Raw genomic sequence first — 17,348 nt, 5'->3', positions numbered from 1 at the left:
CCACGGATGCATGTAAGCATGAATATTTCTCTATTGGTATTAGCCACGTAAGCAGCTTAGTAGGAATATTGTCTGTCTTTCTTTTTTCTTTAAGGAAAAACAAAGTAGGATGATCATAATGTACATGCACAAAACAATGTTTCACAAGTGATGCGGTTCTGTAGCCCTTGAACCACTGCAGGTCTCCATGGTAACTGATGCTGCTCAGCTAACAGAAAACCAAGCACATGTAAGTGTTATTAAGGGTGCAGAGAGTGGACGTCTAATGCACACGGTGGTCACTTCAGTATGTCCCCAGTGTCAGTCCTCTTCTTAAAATAAACTAACACACAGCCGAGCAACAACAGTCTCCTCCATCAACGAATCGAGGCGAGTCATCAAACCGCACATGTGTGTGTGTGTGTGTGTGTGTGTCAATTCTCTCATCCGACTGTTTCACTCACCGGCAAGTCTTAATTATGGTAATTGTCTAACAGTGTGGCTGTCTCTTCTCTTCATCAGAAGAACGCCGAATAAAACAGAAATCAAATTAAAAAACTAGAAAGAGACCCAAGACCAACACATCCTGATCTTTGCTGGATCAAATAAGCATAATACCCAGAGGCATGATTACAAACTTCTTGAAAAAAAAGTCAGGACCAGATTTACCCAGTCAGGCTCACAGTAGGGGCAATGGAGTTGGTCGGGTGCAGCTTTTGCTCGACTGTGTTCAACAAATGACGCTAAATAGGACATAGTTTTGCAAAATAGGACATATTTAGGCGACACATATTTTTTAATGACCTTTTATGACTTGAAAACACATGACCAAAGGATGAAAGTTTGAAAAGGAAAACAAGGACAACTGTCAGACAAGAGAATACCATGGCAGCAACCTGTCAATCACCTTGTAGCCCCGCCCCTAAAGCGTCCCCTGCTTCATGGTCTGTGTGACTCTAAATGAGCATAATGTACTAAATAATGACATCATGCTGTATAGAAGAAGACTTGAAACTAGAGACTGAGACATAAACTCATGTTTACATGTTTACTGAGGGAATACATCAAGAGAGAAGTAGAGTCATTATATAGACTTCTCTACAACCAGAGGAGCCCCCTGCAATTATCTGGTGATGTGGATTCTGTAGATGGCATTGCCCTGGCATCCAACACCACTGTAAAGAATCTTGGCGTTATCTTTGATCGGGACTTGTCCTTTAACTCCCACGTAAAGCAAATCTCAAGGACTGCATTCTTTCATCTACGTAATATTTCAAAAATCAGGCACATCTTGTCTCAAAAAGATGCAGAAAATTGGTTCACGTTCGTTACTTGAGACTGGATTACTGCAACTCCTTATTAGCAGGCTGCTCTAATAAATCTCTTAGGTCTCTCCAGTTGATCCAGAATGCTGCAGCTCGTGTTCTCACTAAAACTAAGAAAAGAGATCACATCACTCCTGCACTAGCTGCTCTGCACTGGCTCCCAGTAAAATCAAGAATCACTTTTAAAATTCTTCTCTTAACCTACAAAGCCTTGATTGGTGATGCTCCATCATATCTTAAGGAGCTTGTCGTACCATATTGCCCCACTAGAGCTACGCTCACTAAATGCGGACTACTTGTAGTTCCTAGAGTCTTAAAAAGTAGAATGGGAGCCAGAGCCTTTTGTTATCAAGCTCCTCTTTTATGGAACCAGCTTCCAATTTCAGTCCGGGAGGCAGACACAGTCACCTCGTTTAAGAGTAGACTTAAGACCTTCCTCTTTGACAGAGCTTATAGTTAGGGCTGAATCAGGTTTGCCCTGGTCCAGCCCCTTGATATGCTGCTATAGGCTTATAGCTGCCGGGGCACGTGTTAGGATGCACTGGTACCTATCTCCTCTTTTTCTCTCCTTAAGGATGAATTTTCATCTCTCAATCACACGTTACTAACTCTGCTTTCTCCCGGAAGTCCTTTTGACTTTCGTCTCATGGGGTCATCGGACCCTATGAGACGGCATAGATCCTATCTGCCTGATGGATCGTCTGGGTCGTGGAATTCCTGCTCATGACTACGCCACTGTCCTGTTGAGACTCCGCCTCCTCCTCCCCACCGCCATCTGCCTGATGGATCGTGGAGGTCTCCATCGTGGAATATGCCTACTATGAACTATTCATACACTCTGTCATATTCATTGAATGTATTTTAACTCTAAATCTGTCCTTCTGTACACATTACATCTATTGCATCTGTCCATCCTAGGAGAGGGATCCTCCTCTGTTGCTCTCCTCCAGGTTTCTTCCCTTTTTCCCCTGAAGGGTTATTTGGGAGTTTTTCCTGGTCCGATGTGAGGTTTTGGGGCAGGGATGTCTATGTGTACAGATTGTAAAGCACTCCGAGACAAATTTGTAATTTGTGAAATTGGGCTATACAAATAAACTGAATTGAATTGAATTGAATTGAATTGGTGGTCAGGAGAGAGAATGCAGCTTTAACACATGAAGCATAGACTTCTATACAACCAGAGGAGTCGCCCCCTGGTGGTCAGGAGAGAGAATGCAGCTTTAACACATGAAGCATAGACTTCTATACAACCAGAGGAGTCGCCCCCTGGTGGTCAGGAGAGAGAATGCAGCTTCAACACATGAAGCATAGACTTCTATACAACCAGATTAGTTGCTCCCTGGTGGTCAGTAGCCCATTTGTTACGTTATCCTAAAAACAGACCATTGTTCCGAAGGCCCAGTGCACAGAACCCCCCCCCCCCCCCCTTGCTTACAAACTGAAGCTCTGGACAATTTATTATGCAGAACTACCAACAGACCTCTTCCAATCATTATTGATTTGTCTTCTATGGCAAAGGCCTGACTTGTCCCACTTTGGTTGGCTTCCCTTGAGATTTGACTCTAACCCTAACCAATCACACTCCTCATGCATGACAGAGCGAGGGGCAGACGTGTAGGGGAGAGAGAGGGGATGTCGAGAAGGGTCCTGGGCCTTAATGCTACGCCTTGTCACCTATTGGCCTGTAAAGTAATAATGCACATCATTTTGACATAAGTAACATTTTGTTTAACTATGATTTGCTTGTTACTAAACTAATGAAGGGAATTATATTTACAATCAATAATAATACTGCAACTACGACCACCAATTGACCCTTGGCAAAGTCCCGCCCGCCAACCGGTACTAGCTAAACAAATTGCAGCTCAGGCTAGCTCTGACCAGGGTTCTGCTTGAAGCTCTTTGCGGATTTGAAACTCGTCCTAGTTTAACTTTATTTCATAGTGATACTAGTGAGAGGTTGGAAGGAAATATAGCTTTCCTAAACATTATGTGTTCTACATAAAGACCCTCAAGATAACAAGCGTTAGCATGTCTATGCTAGCTACTCACGATATACCGACTGTTTCACATTTATCTTGTAAGCGACTGTAACAGAATAAAGACGTAGCAGGCTTCACAGGAACAGGGATGTTCCTTAGGCTCATGTTCTTCTGTCACCAGGTGATGGGGGTAGACTTTTACATCGCGATCTGTAGCTTTAGCTTCAGTTTCGTGATATTTGCTGACTCAGATTGACATCCTCGATATATCCTTAAAATGTATATTGTAGCTTTGGTCTTCTCTCTGAAATCACTTCTTTGTTCTCCCAAAAATAAGATCCCCAACACGTATTGACAGTGTGGGCTACATGCTAACATGGTTCTAACAACGTGATGGACTAGAGTGTGTGTGTGTGTGTGTGGGGTGGGGGGGGGACAGAAACTAGGACGTGAATGTCTCTTCTTAACAACAACATAATGATTCCAACTGTTTTACATTGAACTGGAACCACATTGTGTCTCCTGTCTGCGTTTAAACACCCAGCCCCCGTGCTCCTGTTCTCAAGCTACCATGTGATGTGTGATTCACCTTCAGGCTCCTCCCACCACATTCAACCCCTTCTGGGAGAGGAGCCATGTAAGGTGAATCCTGAAATAAAGTCGGGGTGCCTCTCTCACTTTGAAAAGTTTAAAAGAGGCTGCCTATTCTGTGAAATCACTCTTGGTAGCAAAAAAAAAAAAAAGAGAGCTGGAGGTGTTAATTTCATGGGTTAGGTCTTAAATTGAGCTCTGCAATTTTCTCCCTGAGTAGATTAGAGGAATGTCTCACTGTCCTCAGGTAAAACGGCCCTCTCCTCCCTCTGAGTCATCACGTATTGATTCCTTCCACTCCTTCTTGACCCCCGCTAACCCCCACCACACCACCACCCCCACGGCTTTGGCATGCCAAACCCCTTTTTTTTTTTTTTTACCGCGAATAGATGCAGCGCACGTGGCCGTGCCGTGGCCAAATGGGTTGAGCCCCTCCGGCACATGTGTTGATGACGAACCGCCACGACCACACGGCGAGAGCATTCTCTCCGTCCGCGGGCGGAAATAGCATTTCATCAATTACATCTGCTGGATGTGAGTACGCACTGCTGTCAGATAAATATGTTTATTTATATATATATATATATACGTATTGATATAAACCAAAGAACAACATGAGGAATGGAGCGTCTGTCGAATTGTTTAGCTAACCAAATATCAGATGTCTCTCACGAAACACGAACTTGAGGGGAAAAGTTACAAAGAGAAAATGAAAAGCTTTTGTTTTTGGTCGTCCGGGCTATAATTCCTAATTAAATTTGTTCTCATTGAAACCTCATTTCAGAAAAAGGTGGAGAACCTCTCTCTCTCTCTCTCTCTCTCTCTGCATTGTAATTGAGTCAGGAAAGAGCAGCCAGCTCACTGAGCCGACCTGCCTTTCAAAGAATAATGGCGTCATTTGTTTTGTGTCCATTAACGAGGAACGCAGTTTTATTAATTCCTCAACTCGGTGTCCTGCATCTCTCTAATTAATTCCATTTGGGGTTTTTTCCCGCCGCTAAAGGAAGCTTCTGCAGATTAATGGTGTGGAACAGAAATGTTGTGGAGATGCTGATGTGTCTCGTCTACATGGGGGTGAATTTTCTGTCATTAGATACTGATGACTACAACTTTTTCCTTTTTTCTTTTCTTCCTCCTTGTGTTTTTTTTCCACGCTGCCGGTGTCGGGGGCCTCCGGGGCAGTCGGCGTCGTTGATTAGACCGGAGAGGGAATCAAACGACTGTTGTGGAGAAGGAAATTATTGAAAAAATACTGTCCTGACTCGGGTTGGGTCCCGAACACCGGTGCCAATTCCTACACAACCGCTGCAACGCACATTTCGGTGCTTCCTGAGCCGATTGAAATTGAAAAAAATATATATTTTGCACTTCTCTGGTGACTCCGCCCTGTCGGCAGGTTACGATAGCCGTACGATAACGTTGATCGAAAGTCTTGCTTTCATTAAAGTAGGCCAACAAATAATAAATTAGCCAGCTCGTAGCGGATATCAGACTGTGAGCGTGACAGTCTGATATCCGGTTTTTTTGTCAGTGCAGCCATGAGACCGGGAATCTGGCCGAAGAGGTTTTTAATGTCCTCATTGTCAATCGTCGTTTTGTGGTTCTTTTTTTTTTAAGTATCGGTTTAATTCAATTCAATTCAGTTTATTTGTATAGCCCAATTTCACAAATTACAAATTTGTCTCTGAGTGCTTTACAATCTGTACACATAGACATCCCTGTCCCAAAACCTCGCATCGGATCAGGAAAAACTCCCAAATAACCCTTCAGGGGGAAAAAGTCACCGGTATCGTTTTAAAAGTACCGGTTTAGCACCGGTATCGGAAAAAAAACAAATGCTACCCATTCCTAGTCCTGACGAGTGTTTCACTACCTGCGGTGCCTAACTACGACATCTTTATGTTGCTTTACACGGGACGGACGGACTAGAACCTTCATGTGAGACGTTTATCTGTGGGATGTTAAAGCGAATGAATTCATGATGAGGATTTGAACACATCCAAACTAAGATTGGTTGTAATAGTTAAAGTTGTATGTTTTTCCAAACGCAAGATATTATACAGTCAGCTGTCCCTCAAAGAAAAATAATCTGTTTATAAATCATATATATATATATTTTTTATTATTATTAAAAGTAGGCTTCACTTAGACATTACAAATGTCTTCCAGACAATTGACATTGCATGTTCAGATTTTTACATTATGCTAATTTTAGTGATATATATTGTGTTGCCTTAAGGCCTTTTCTATTGTTCGGCAGAAAAAAAGGATATAATGATATCTAGGAAAACCTCTAAATAAAATATAAAGCCTAGAAATGTGTGATTCCGCGACGGAGGTTTTTTTCTGGAGTTTTTTCTATTTTTGTTTAGTTCTTGTATTAATTTCAGAAGATAATTAATATCAATAAGATTTGTTTATTTCCGATTAAACTATTCCGGTTCCGGTTGTTCCAGTTAAATCCCCTGTTTGAGCCCTTGGGGCTGAGCAGCAGCAGACGACGCTTCACTGAGGAGCCCCACAGAGGCCGCGAGGGCCTCGACAATGTACATTTAAATGGTCGCTCTGTTTGGGAATGTAGACGAAGCCTTTGTATTGTTTTTGTTTTCAGTTTTTACCGATGCACATTAAAGGAGGAATAGTAGAGCAAAATGAAGAAAAGCAACACGACTCAGTCTTCCTTGAGCGTCGGTTTAACTTGATGTTAAATCAGAGTTCACTCTGCACCATACATTATATATATGTCATGATCTGGAGTTTGTGTCTCGTTTTGTGTCTTGTTTTGAAGTCCTTGTGTCGTCTGTCTCCCTGTGATTGTCTGCCCTGGCCCTGATTGTTTCCTTCGGTGTGATTGCTGGTCCCGCCCTCATTGTGTCCACCTGTGTCTCGTTCCCCGTTGTCCAATCCTCTCACCTTGACTGTGTATGTAAACCCTGTTCGTCTCATTCCCAGTGTGGCTTCGCACTGTTTGGTCAGCGTTTTTGTCGTTCCTGTCTGGTCTGGTCTGGTCTGGTATTTTTGTAATTAAATAGTTTGTGCAGTAATGTCGGCGTTTGGGTCCTCTCTTGCTGTGACAACCGTGACCACACATGACAGAACGAAGCCACCAATAATGGACCCAGCCTTCAGTTTCCGCTGCACGGTTCCTGCCTGGCCAGCTAACGCTCATGTTCTTCTCGAGGAGATGTGGGAGTCCCTCCAGGCCCTGCAGTCAATGTTGGCGGTTCCTGTCCACGATGTTCTGGTTCCAGTCCCCGGTGTTCCGTCACCGGCTCCGGTCCACGATCTTCTGGTTCCAGTCCCCGGTGTTCCGCCGCCGCCTCCAGCCCCCGATGTTCCAGTTCCCGGAGTTCCATCACCGGTTCCAGGCCACGATGTTCCAGTCCCCGGTGTTCCACCTCCGTCCTGCCCGGCCCCGATTCTCTCCATCCCGCCTCCGTACCGTCCAGTCACAGTTCCCCATGTCTCGTTGCTCGGTCCTGGTCCCACAGAGCCCCCATCCCAAGACCCCGGTACCCTTGTGACTTCCTCTCCTGAGCCCGGTCCCCTAGCTCCCCGCTCTTGTCCTCCGGCCCGCCCTCCAGAGCGTGCCCCCTGGACTGCTTCTGCAGCCTTGGACCCTCCTCCGGCTCCCCTCCACCCACCCTTGTGGAACGCTTGGCCGTCTGGAATTCGTCCCTTGAGGGGGGGGTACTGTCATGATCTGGAGTTTGTGTCTTGTTTTGAAGTCCTTGTGTCGTCTGTCTCCCTGTGATTGTCTGCCCTGGCCCTGATTGTTTCCTTCTGTGTGATTGCTGGTCCCGCCCTCATTGTGTCCACCTGTGTCTTGTTGTCCAATCCTCTCACCTTGCCTGTGTATGTAAACCCTGTTCGTCTCATTCCCAGTGTGGCTTCGCACTGTTTGGTCAGCGTTTTTGTCGTTCTGGTCTGTGATTTTTGTAATTAGTTTGTGCAGTAATGTCGGCGTTTGGGTCCTCTCTCGCTGCGACAACCTGGACTCATGACAATATATTTAAAGCATGAAGTCTGAAACAGGAAAAACAACAAAAGAGACAATGAAAGAAAACAATGTATAACTCGAGAGTGATCTATGCTCTGTTACATTCATTGATTTATGAAATATAATCAGCTCTATGACGTCTTATGTAAGTAACACATTTTTTCCCAATATGACAAAATCTGTTCCAGTTGGTCGTTGCCGGATGATGTCATCTTCTGATGTGACACACATTCTTGCGTTGCTTTACTAGCATGAGTTTAGCGTGTGAGTTATTATTCCTGATCATTTGCTTCATTCGCGCCATTCACTTTTGCATAGAGTAAACATTACCCCTATGCTTCATAATACATTAATAACAATATCAATATTCTCCTTAATATTGTCTATTATAATATCTTTCTATATGTATTAATTTAAAACAGACCTCTGCAGATGTTATCAAAATAAACTATTACAACTTAACACATGACATGTCATTTAGCAGATGTATTTATACAAAGTGACTTACAATAAGTGAATCAACCAAGAGTACAAACTCAACAACAATACAGGAAGTAACATTTCTTCAAGCAAGTCGAACTGCAAAAGTACCATAAGTAAAAAATAAAGACATTTCTAAGTGACACCAAACTTTTGAACGGTAGTGTATATATATATATATACATATATATATGTATATATATATATATATACGTAGACAGCCAACAGCAGAAACACCGGTTCACGGATTTGAACGTTTTCTCTGTTAGAAGTTATCCGGCGAACGCATTTCCATTTTCTATTCAGCTCATCAACTCTTCTCTGAGGGAGGACAGAACCACCTCAAGCCAGGGAGGAACCTTTTTATACAATGTGGATGTTTTATGAAATTATTGTTGTGTGTGTGTGTGTGTGTGGTAAGCAGATGCTGAACACAGTTCCGGTCCCCGTGTTGTCGGCCTGCTCGTCCCTCCAGGGGTCCCCAGGCCGGCGCTCAGGCAGGTGTGCGGCCGCCTCTCACCGGAGCAGAACTCACCTGTGGCCTCAGCAGCAGCTCACGGACGTCACACTCCTATGAGTTCCTGCTCCTGGAAAACAAAGACACGAGTTTACCTCCAGGCTGAGTGTTACGAAGACTGCGTGTGGTTTTGAAACGCTACGCTAGGAAACATCAACTTCAGCCGCCACTTGTTAGCTTGTAATACTTTATTGTGATTCTGTAGTCTTGTGCTTTAAATTAATAAATATAGAAAGATATTATAATAAGAAATATTAGGGAGAATATTATTATTATGAATGTATTATGAATAGGGTTGGGTACCAGAAACCGGTGCCAATATGGTACCGGTTCCAATACAACCGGTATTACCCGGACCGAAACGCAACGCACATTTCGGTGCTTCTTTCCGGTGCCTGAGCCGATTGAAATAAAAAAAAACTATTGTTGTGAACTTCTCAGGTGACTCCGCCCTGTCAGCAGGTTACGAGCCTCCCCACATAGCAAACTGACTCCGTTCCAGATCCGCCCCAAATCCGCCATAGACTCCGGGAAGGCTCCGCAAAACGGGTCCGGATCGGCGGCTAAATGCACACCGCGCCGGATCCGGAACAGATGCGCTGCGTAATATTGGCGGATACGGGGCGGATCCGCCCCGTATCCGCCAATATTACGCAGATATTCATAAAATATTGACCCTTCCATAAAGCGGCTCATTTGGCCCAGATCAAGCTAACAAATATGCATCAATGCAACAACAACAAAATGCAAACGTAAATAATGTCAAACAGTTTTTTATTTGAAAGGACAAATTTATATACACACACATTTAAAAAAGATATATTTTAAGTCTGTTCAGTGTGGGGGACATCTACAGTAGCACGCCTCCTGGAGCTACCCCGGTCTGCTGCCAGGTTGAACCACCGAATGGCGTGCTTAAGAACCTGGTCGTCAGTGGACGCATGTGTTGAGTGATTCTTTCTGACAGCATCTGTAATCACACAAGCATACACAAAATCACATGAATACTCAGTGCAACATAAATCAGATATGCAGTCTAAAATCTAGTGGCTGTCTGGCACTTAAAGTGTGCTATGCTAAATATAGTCAAGTCAAGTCTTTTATTGTCAGATACACAGAAGAAACTGTTCTCCAGTCTCTGTGTGCGAGACCGGATGATACGGTACCGCCTTCCAGAAGGCAGCGGGGTGAACAGGCTGAAGGCTGGATGATGGCAGTCCTTTAGGATCCTGCCAGTCTTCCTGAGGCATCGTGTGCGGTATGTGTCCTGCAGGGCTGGGAGCTCCCTACCGATGATGAACTCCGCAGTCCTGACCACACGGCGTCGGGCCTTGCGGTCCTTGGCTGTGCAGCTCCCACACTGTGATGCAGTCAGGATGCTTTCTATTGTGCATCTGTAGAAATTGGTGAGGATGACTGAATCCATGCCAAACTTCTTCAGTCTCCTCAGGAAGAAGAGGCGCTTCCGGGCCGCTTTGACCACCTTGTCTGTGTGAGCAGACCAGGTGAGGTCGTTGCCGATGTTGACCCCGAGGAACCTGAAGCAGCTGACCATCTCCACTCCATAGAGCTAATATATCATATAACTATTATGTAAAGGTATAGTTGAGTAACATTCACCTAAATAGAGAATAAAGTTGCAATTCAAACATTTTATTTAGAAACATGGTTATTCGTTAGTTTGAACACAAAGACCTCCGGGTGAAATCAAATTGTTTTCATTATATATGAGTTACTTACGCAGGAGCAAAGTCTTGGGCGTCATTAGATTGAAAGATTTTTTTCCATGAATCCCTTTCCAATTTATGGACTTGCCAACATCATCAGTGAACATGCGTGCGAGGATGTTCCACGTTGCACGTTTTACATCATGTCCTCCGATTGTTCCCAGGGAGGAAATCTAAAATGGATAGAAAAAGTACTATTAATATTTGATATTGTTTAAAAAAACATTACCATCAAACAGGGTATTATCTAGTGTTAATGACATACAATAGATTTTAATGAGCTTTGCGTGAGATTCTTAACCCTTGTGTTGCCTTAGGGTCATTTTGACCCGAATCAATATTACACCCTCCCCCCGCCTTAGGATTAATTTGACCCCATTCAATGTTTAATGTCGGTGTTCTTTCGGTAGTCAACAAACAAACATAAAGTGCCTCACACTTAAACTTGGAAAACAATATTAATTCTAATAATTTTCTGGAGGTTTTAATTGCTGGCGTCAAATTGAACCCAAAGGGTAAAATATGTTAGTAAATATAAAGGTAACAGGAGGGTGAAACATTGAATCGGGTCAAAATGACCCTAAGGCAACACAAGGGTTAAAAAAACAACAACTCACCACTCTCCTTCATTATAGCGTTGGCTGGATCTTTGAGCTGTTGCTCGTGAAAAAGGTAACGATTAAGAGATTTTACATCAAATATGGAAACATCAAGTGTTATACAACTCCATTAATCCAATCGTAATGATCATATTCACTTGGATTCAATGTGACAGTGTGTATTGCATGTCTCGTATCCAATTTACCATCGTTAACATTGTAAAAAGTGAAATGATTAAAAAGGTTCAATTTGAATCCCATAGCCGTTTGAGTTGTTGCTCACCACAGCAGGCGATGGCGTCTGAACCACACCTCGCCGCTCGCCAGGTTGGTGTGTACCCTGCATGGCTTGTTCGCTGTCCTGCTGGTGATGAAGTCTGTGGAGGAGATGGGACAATAGTTGGAGGAGGGTCAACTGTCCCGCTAGTAGATTCTTAAAACAAAACAAAAACTCACCACACTCTTCTTCATTAAAGCGTTGGCTGGATCTTTGAGCTGTTGCTCAAACATGTCCACTTCCTCCATTGTGGTCAACGGAAACGGGTCTCTCCACTCCACTTCTTGACCAGACATTTGTGTCACGCTGGGGCGAACAAAGCTGTCAATTTTGGAAGTTAATTGATGGACCTGCTGTGTTAATTGATGGACCTGCTGTGTAAGCGTCTCCAGCATGGCCATCATTTGAACTTGAGCAGCTATAAAAAAAAACATTAGAATAGCATTTAAAAAAGGGAGAGATTTTACATCAAATATGGAAACATCAAGTGTTATACAACTCCATTAATCCAATCGTAATGATCATATTCACTTGGATTCAATGTGACAGTGTGTATTGCATGTCTCGTATCAATTTACCATCGTTAACATTGTAAAAAGTGAAATGATTAAAAAGATTCAATTTGAATCCCATAGCCGTTTGAGTTGTTGCTCACCACAGCAGGCAATGGTGTCTGAACCACACCTCGCCCCTCGCCAGGTTGGTGTGTACCCTGCATGGCTTGTTCGCTGTCCTGCTGGTGATGAAGTCCGTGGTGGAGGAGGGGCAAGAGGTGGAGGAGGGGCAATAGTTGGAGGAGGGGCAACTGTCCTGCTAGTGGTTGGACCCTTTTTTTTTTGGGGTGGCGATTTTCAGTCTCGCTGTCTGCATCCGAGTCCCCAAAGAAATGGCTAGAAATGGAGTTAGGAAAAAAATGTATTATTTGTCATACTATAACATTGAATGACAGACACTTTATTTTATGAAGGTAAAAGAGTTCTAAAGAATACAATTTATACACATTTACTCACACAGGCATTGGCTTTCTCCTTTTAGGAATTGCCTCCTCTTCTGAATGGAGATCAGATGTGTCACAGGACATATATTTTGTTAACCATCGCCTTGCCACCAAGTAATCATCTAAAAATTAAGTCAAAACACAATGAAAAAGTACAGAATTATGACCAGAACAATGTGATTAAAATGTTGTTTCCCCACCCCATATGTAACATAAGGTAAATGTTTTTATGTATTTGTTTAAACTGCTAATTATTAGAATATTAATATAATTAGCATACCGCATGATCTAATTATTCTGACATAATGTGTCTGCCAGTGAGGTTCTTCGGCACTTCGGACCGCCTTGTCCACCCTTTCATCCCTCGGGTAATCTGGCCAAACGCAGCCACCACCACTGTACCAGCTTTGTGGCACGACTGCTACTGTTTTGCTGTCCAAGAATTCAATCAGATGGAACATCCTGAATTACAGAGGAAAGAAACAAACAGTGTCATCAGTCACAGAAATATAACTCTGTTCCAAGAACTTCTGAAAACAATTTAGCAACTAGAAAACAATTTAGCAACTTTAATAAAAACACTACGCTATACATTAAGATAGTATTTTAATGGATTAAAACAAATCTGGTCATTTTAAAGTTAAACAGGTTATACAATTCCCTCTCAAATGTGTCTTTAAGTTGCTGTGAAAACTTCCCTCCAAAAAGACATGCTTACCTGAATTGTAGAGATCGATCCTGATGAACACTTCTGTAAAACTGAGGATGACATTTCAAATTGTAAATTATGTGTTGAGAACTCAATACATACGAATTAAATAAAAACAGGTTTGTGCTGGCCATCTTTATTAGCTTGCGAGCTAGCGCTCCTCGTTATTAGCTCGTAAGCTAGCGCTCCTCGTTATTAGCTCGTGAGCTAGCGCTCCTCGTTATTAGCTCGTGAGCTAGCGCTCCTCGTTATTAGCTCGTGAGCTAGCGCTCCTCGTTATTACCTTGCCCAGCTTCAATCGCGCTTGGGTTGGAGCTTAAGTATACTAAGTATGTAGCTCCAACCAAGAACCACTGAAAATTCAGCGCTAGCTGCAGAAGATAGCTCACCCTAACCCTAACCGAGATAGTTCGAAAAATAGCCATAATTCGACAGTAGCAACACAATTCAACACTTACCTAAGTAATATGTCTGGCGCGAAGAGCTGCAGGTTTGAAAATTCCAGTTTGGAAAGTCGAGGCGCAGAAGTCAGAGGAGCAACGATTTAGAACAACCGCCGCTGTGTGAACCGGATGCAGATGCGGGTGGATCCGGTTCACATGACCAAACCGAGTGCGGCAGTAGGGCGGATCTAGCGACCTGCGGGCGGATCTAGCGACCTGCGGGCGGATCTAGCGACCTGCGGGCGGATCTAGCGACCTGCGGGCGGATCTAGCGACCTGCGGGCGGATCTAGCGACCTGGCGACCTGAGGGCGGATCTAGCGACCTGAGGGCGGATCCGCCCCGGAATCAGCTGCTATCTGGGTCTCATATTTAACTCTGACAGCGGAGGCATGCGCCGGGTGTGACTGCATGAACCCGTGTCGAGCACACCAGCGTCAGGCTGGACGCGATGGGGAGACCGTCACCGGTCCCCCTGAACACGGGGAGACCGATTATGACGAGCAGCCTGAACTCAGATTAGTACCGTATCGTTGATTGCAAGTCTTGCATTCATAAATGTAGCCCAAGAAATAATAAATTAGCCATTATAACCATGCTTAAGCTAGCGCTAGCTCGTAGCTAACACGAGCTACGAGCGTGACAGTCTGTCAGCAGATGTGTTGATGTACAGCGGTCCCGGCTGTATACCCGGTGTTACCGGGAATATAATGACGGAGGAATAAAGACCGCGGGGCGTCACTTTGTTTCAGTGTAACTCTCGCTGTCAGAAGCTAAACTTTATTTGTCACGTGTCATCTTCAGTACCTCTGATTGGTTGTTCTCTTTGCCCATCAAAACAGTGACAGGATTAACCCTATAAAGTCTGCACATGACAATACATATCACATCATATCATGGAGAACATATCTTGTGTATGTTAACAGTCTGATATCCGTTGTGTGTCGGTGCTCCATGATAACGGCTTCTACAGGGAATATGCCCAAAGAGGTTTTTAATGTCCTCATTGTGCGTTTACAAAAAAAGTATCGGTTCAGGCACCGTTTAGGCACCGGTATCGTTTTAAAAGTACCGGTTTAGTACCGGTATCGGAAAAAACCCAAACGATACCCATCCCTAATTATGAAGCATAATGAAAAGACTGTTTTCTCTTTGAAAATGTGAAATGTCAATTTCAAGAGTTAATGTATGTTGCATGAGATGAATGTTAGTTAGTATTTCTGAAATGTCGGAGCCGGTTGAAACCTGTGATGTTACTTTAATCCGGAAGGTAATCTACTAGGCTTTTATTGTGAAGGAACTGACCAGAAGTGACGCCTCGTCACAGCGACGTGACGTTTATCCTCCATGCTGTTGTGGTATCAGCCAACCGGAGAGCGCCCCCTATCTGAATATGAAAGAACTAACCTGTGAGGACAGGGATTGGCTCTTGGAGACTAATATAAAAGTCTCTACAGGTGAGGGTCCGGTCTCCCGTTCCGGTCCCTGAGTCAGACAGGAACACATCTCCGGTGATTACAGGGGGAGGAGCCTGTGGGCCTTCCGTTGACTTTCACCCGTCAAAAGACGGTTAAACCCACCTTGATCTGCTGTGAATGTTTCTGTGTTGCGTTCAGGTTCCACGTCTAACGCTGTTTGAACGGTTGCATGTCGCTGTCGTTAGAGCCTGCGTTACATTGCGGGAACATCTTGTTTTAATAAAATTAAATCTTTCAATTAAATAATAAAACGGCTCAATGTGCATGTGGCCCCGGGTCCCCAGCGTCCCGCCGTGTGGGTGGGCCGTATTAATTTGATTTGCTTTAATTGGGAACAGTCTGATACGAAGACGACGTCACGCCAGACTCCAGCAATCCATCTGTTTGTCCTTCTCAACCTCGTTTGCCGATGGAAGCAACCCCCCCCCCCCCCAACCTGATGGAGACAATTCAATCAGTGCACCATGGGGTTGGAGGCGTAGATTCCCTTTAATGGCTTTATGTTCCATTAAGAAGTCTCTCGTGATGAAGCCAGCAGAACTACGTCATGACGCTCTCGGTCCCTCTGGATGCCAAGTTGCAACAACCTTGTTGCCCGTGAAGACGTGTTGGTCCACGTCTCCAGCGGTATGCTGTGGGTTCTGCTGCTGGTTCTGCTCCCAGTTGGATGGAACCCAGAACACCTCCACGAGGACCGGCGTTGTTCTGGCTTGAGGATGTGGCAAGGGAGGAGGCCGTGTGGGTGACCTCGTCGACCCCGACCCACATGAGCCCACCACGTTGGACGCATGCTTCACATGGTTTCACCGCTTTCATTCAATTCAATTCAGTTCAGTTTATTTGTATAGCCCAATTTCACAAATTACAAATTTGTCTCGGAGTGCTTTACAATCTGTACACATAGACATCCCTGTCCCAAAACCTCACATCGGATCAGGAAAAACTCCCAAATAACCCTTCAGGGGAAAAAAAGGGAAGAACCCTTCAGGAGAGCAACAGAGGAGGATCCCTCTCCTAGGATGGACAGATGCAATAGATGTAATGTGTACAGAAGGACAGATTTAGAGTTAAAATACATTCAATGAATATGACAGTGTATGAATAGTTCATAGTAGGCATATTCCACGATGGAGACCTCCATGATCCATCAGGCAGATGGCGGTGGGGAGGAGGAGTGGGCGGAGTCTAAACAGTGGGCGGAGTCTCAACAGGACAGTGGCGTAGTCGGTAGCAGGAATTCCACGACCCAGACCTCGATGATCCGTCAGCAGATAGGATCTATGCCGTCTCATAGGGTCCGATGACCCCATGAGACGTGAAGTCAAAAGGACTCCGGGGAGAAAGCAGTTAGTAATGTGTGATGGAGAGATGAAAATTCATCCATAGGAGAGAAAAAAAAGGAGATAGGTGCTCAGTGCATCCTAAACGTCCCCCGGCAGCTATAAGCCTATAGCAGCATTTCAAGGGGCTGGACCAGGGCAAACCTGATTCAGCCCTAACTATAAGCTCTGTCAAAGAGGAAGGTCTTAAGTCTACTCTTAAATGAGGGGACTGTGTCTGCCTCCCGGACTCAAAGCTTAAGAACTTTTTGTTCCTATCCACCGCCTTTACCGTCTTCCTGTTTATTATTTTAGTTTGCAGACATGTTGGTGCTCATGCACTCGTCCACCTCCCACCAGTGTTCTGCATTACAACGGAGAGCAGATGAAGGAAAAAGCTTCTCACATAGCAGACCTGCCATGGCCCTGATGCCCCACCCCCCTCTACCTCCATCTGGTTCATGGATTATGGAGGTCAGGATCGTGGTCCATGACTATTACGAGTTATTCATAATGTTTGTCATATTTATTGAATGTTTATGTAATTCTGTTCATCTGGTCACATGACATCTAGTGTTCATCTGGTCACTTGACATCTATTGTTCATCTGGCCACATGACATCTATTGTTCATCTGGCCACATGACATCTATTGTTCATCTGGTCACATGACATCTATTGTTCATCTGGTCACTTGACATCTATTGTTCATCTGGCCACATGACATCTATTGTTCATCTGGTCACAAGACATCTATTGTTCATCTGGCCACATGACATCTATTGTTCATCTGGTCACATGACATCTATTGTTCATCTGGTCACATGACATCTATTGTTCATCTGGTCACATGACATATATTGTTCATCTGGTCACAAGACATCTATTGTTCATCTGGTCACATGACATCTAGTGTTCATCTGGTCA

The 17,348-nt window shown here is 44.2% G+C and overlaps 1 long non-coding RNA gene across 3 annotated transcripts; it reads right to left on the bottom strand.

Moving 5' to 3' along the window:
- Positions 1-12,797: 12,797 nt before the first annotated feature.
- LOC130192561 (uncharacterized) lies at positions 12,798-13,995 on the bottom strand. 3 transcript variants are annotated; one of them, XR_008831411.1, is made up of 4 exons: positions 13,923-13,995; positions 13,642-13,842; positions 13,193-13,233; positions 12,798-12,936 (listed from the first exon to the last, which is right to left on the bottom strand). It is a non-coding gene; the product is annotated as an uncharacterized LOC130192561 (long non-coding RNA). The 3 variants fall into 3 exon arrangements; XR_008831412.1 differs by having other exon boundaries at positions 12,798-12,906; XR_008831413.1 differs by having other exon boundaries at positions 13,642-13,822; positions 13,923-13,992.
- Positions 13,996-17,348: the final 3,353 nt, after the last annotated feature.

Source organism: Pseudoliparis swirei, chromosome 1 (assembly GCF_029220125.1).
Source record: "Pseudoliparis swirei isolate HS2019 ecotype Mariana Trench chromosome 1, NWPU_hadal_v1, whole genome shotgun sequence".
NCBI classification, from domain to species: Eukaryota; Metazoa; Chordata; class Actinopteri; order Perciformes; family Liparidae; genus Pseudoliparis; species Pseudoliparis swirei.
Note: the sequence above shows the minus strand (reverse complement) of the source record. Positions and strands in the feature narration are given on the sequence as shown.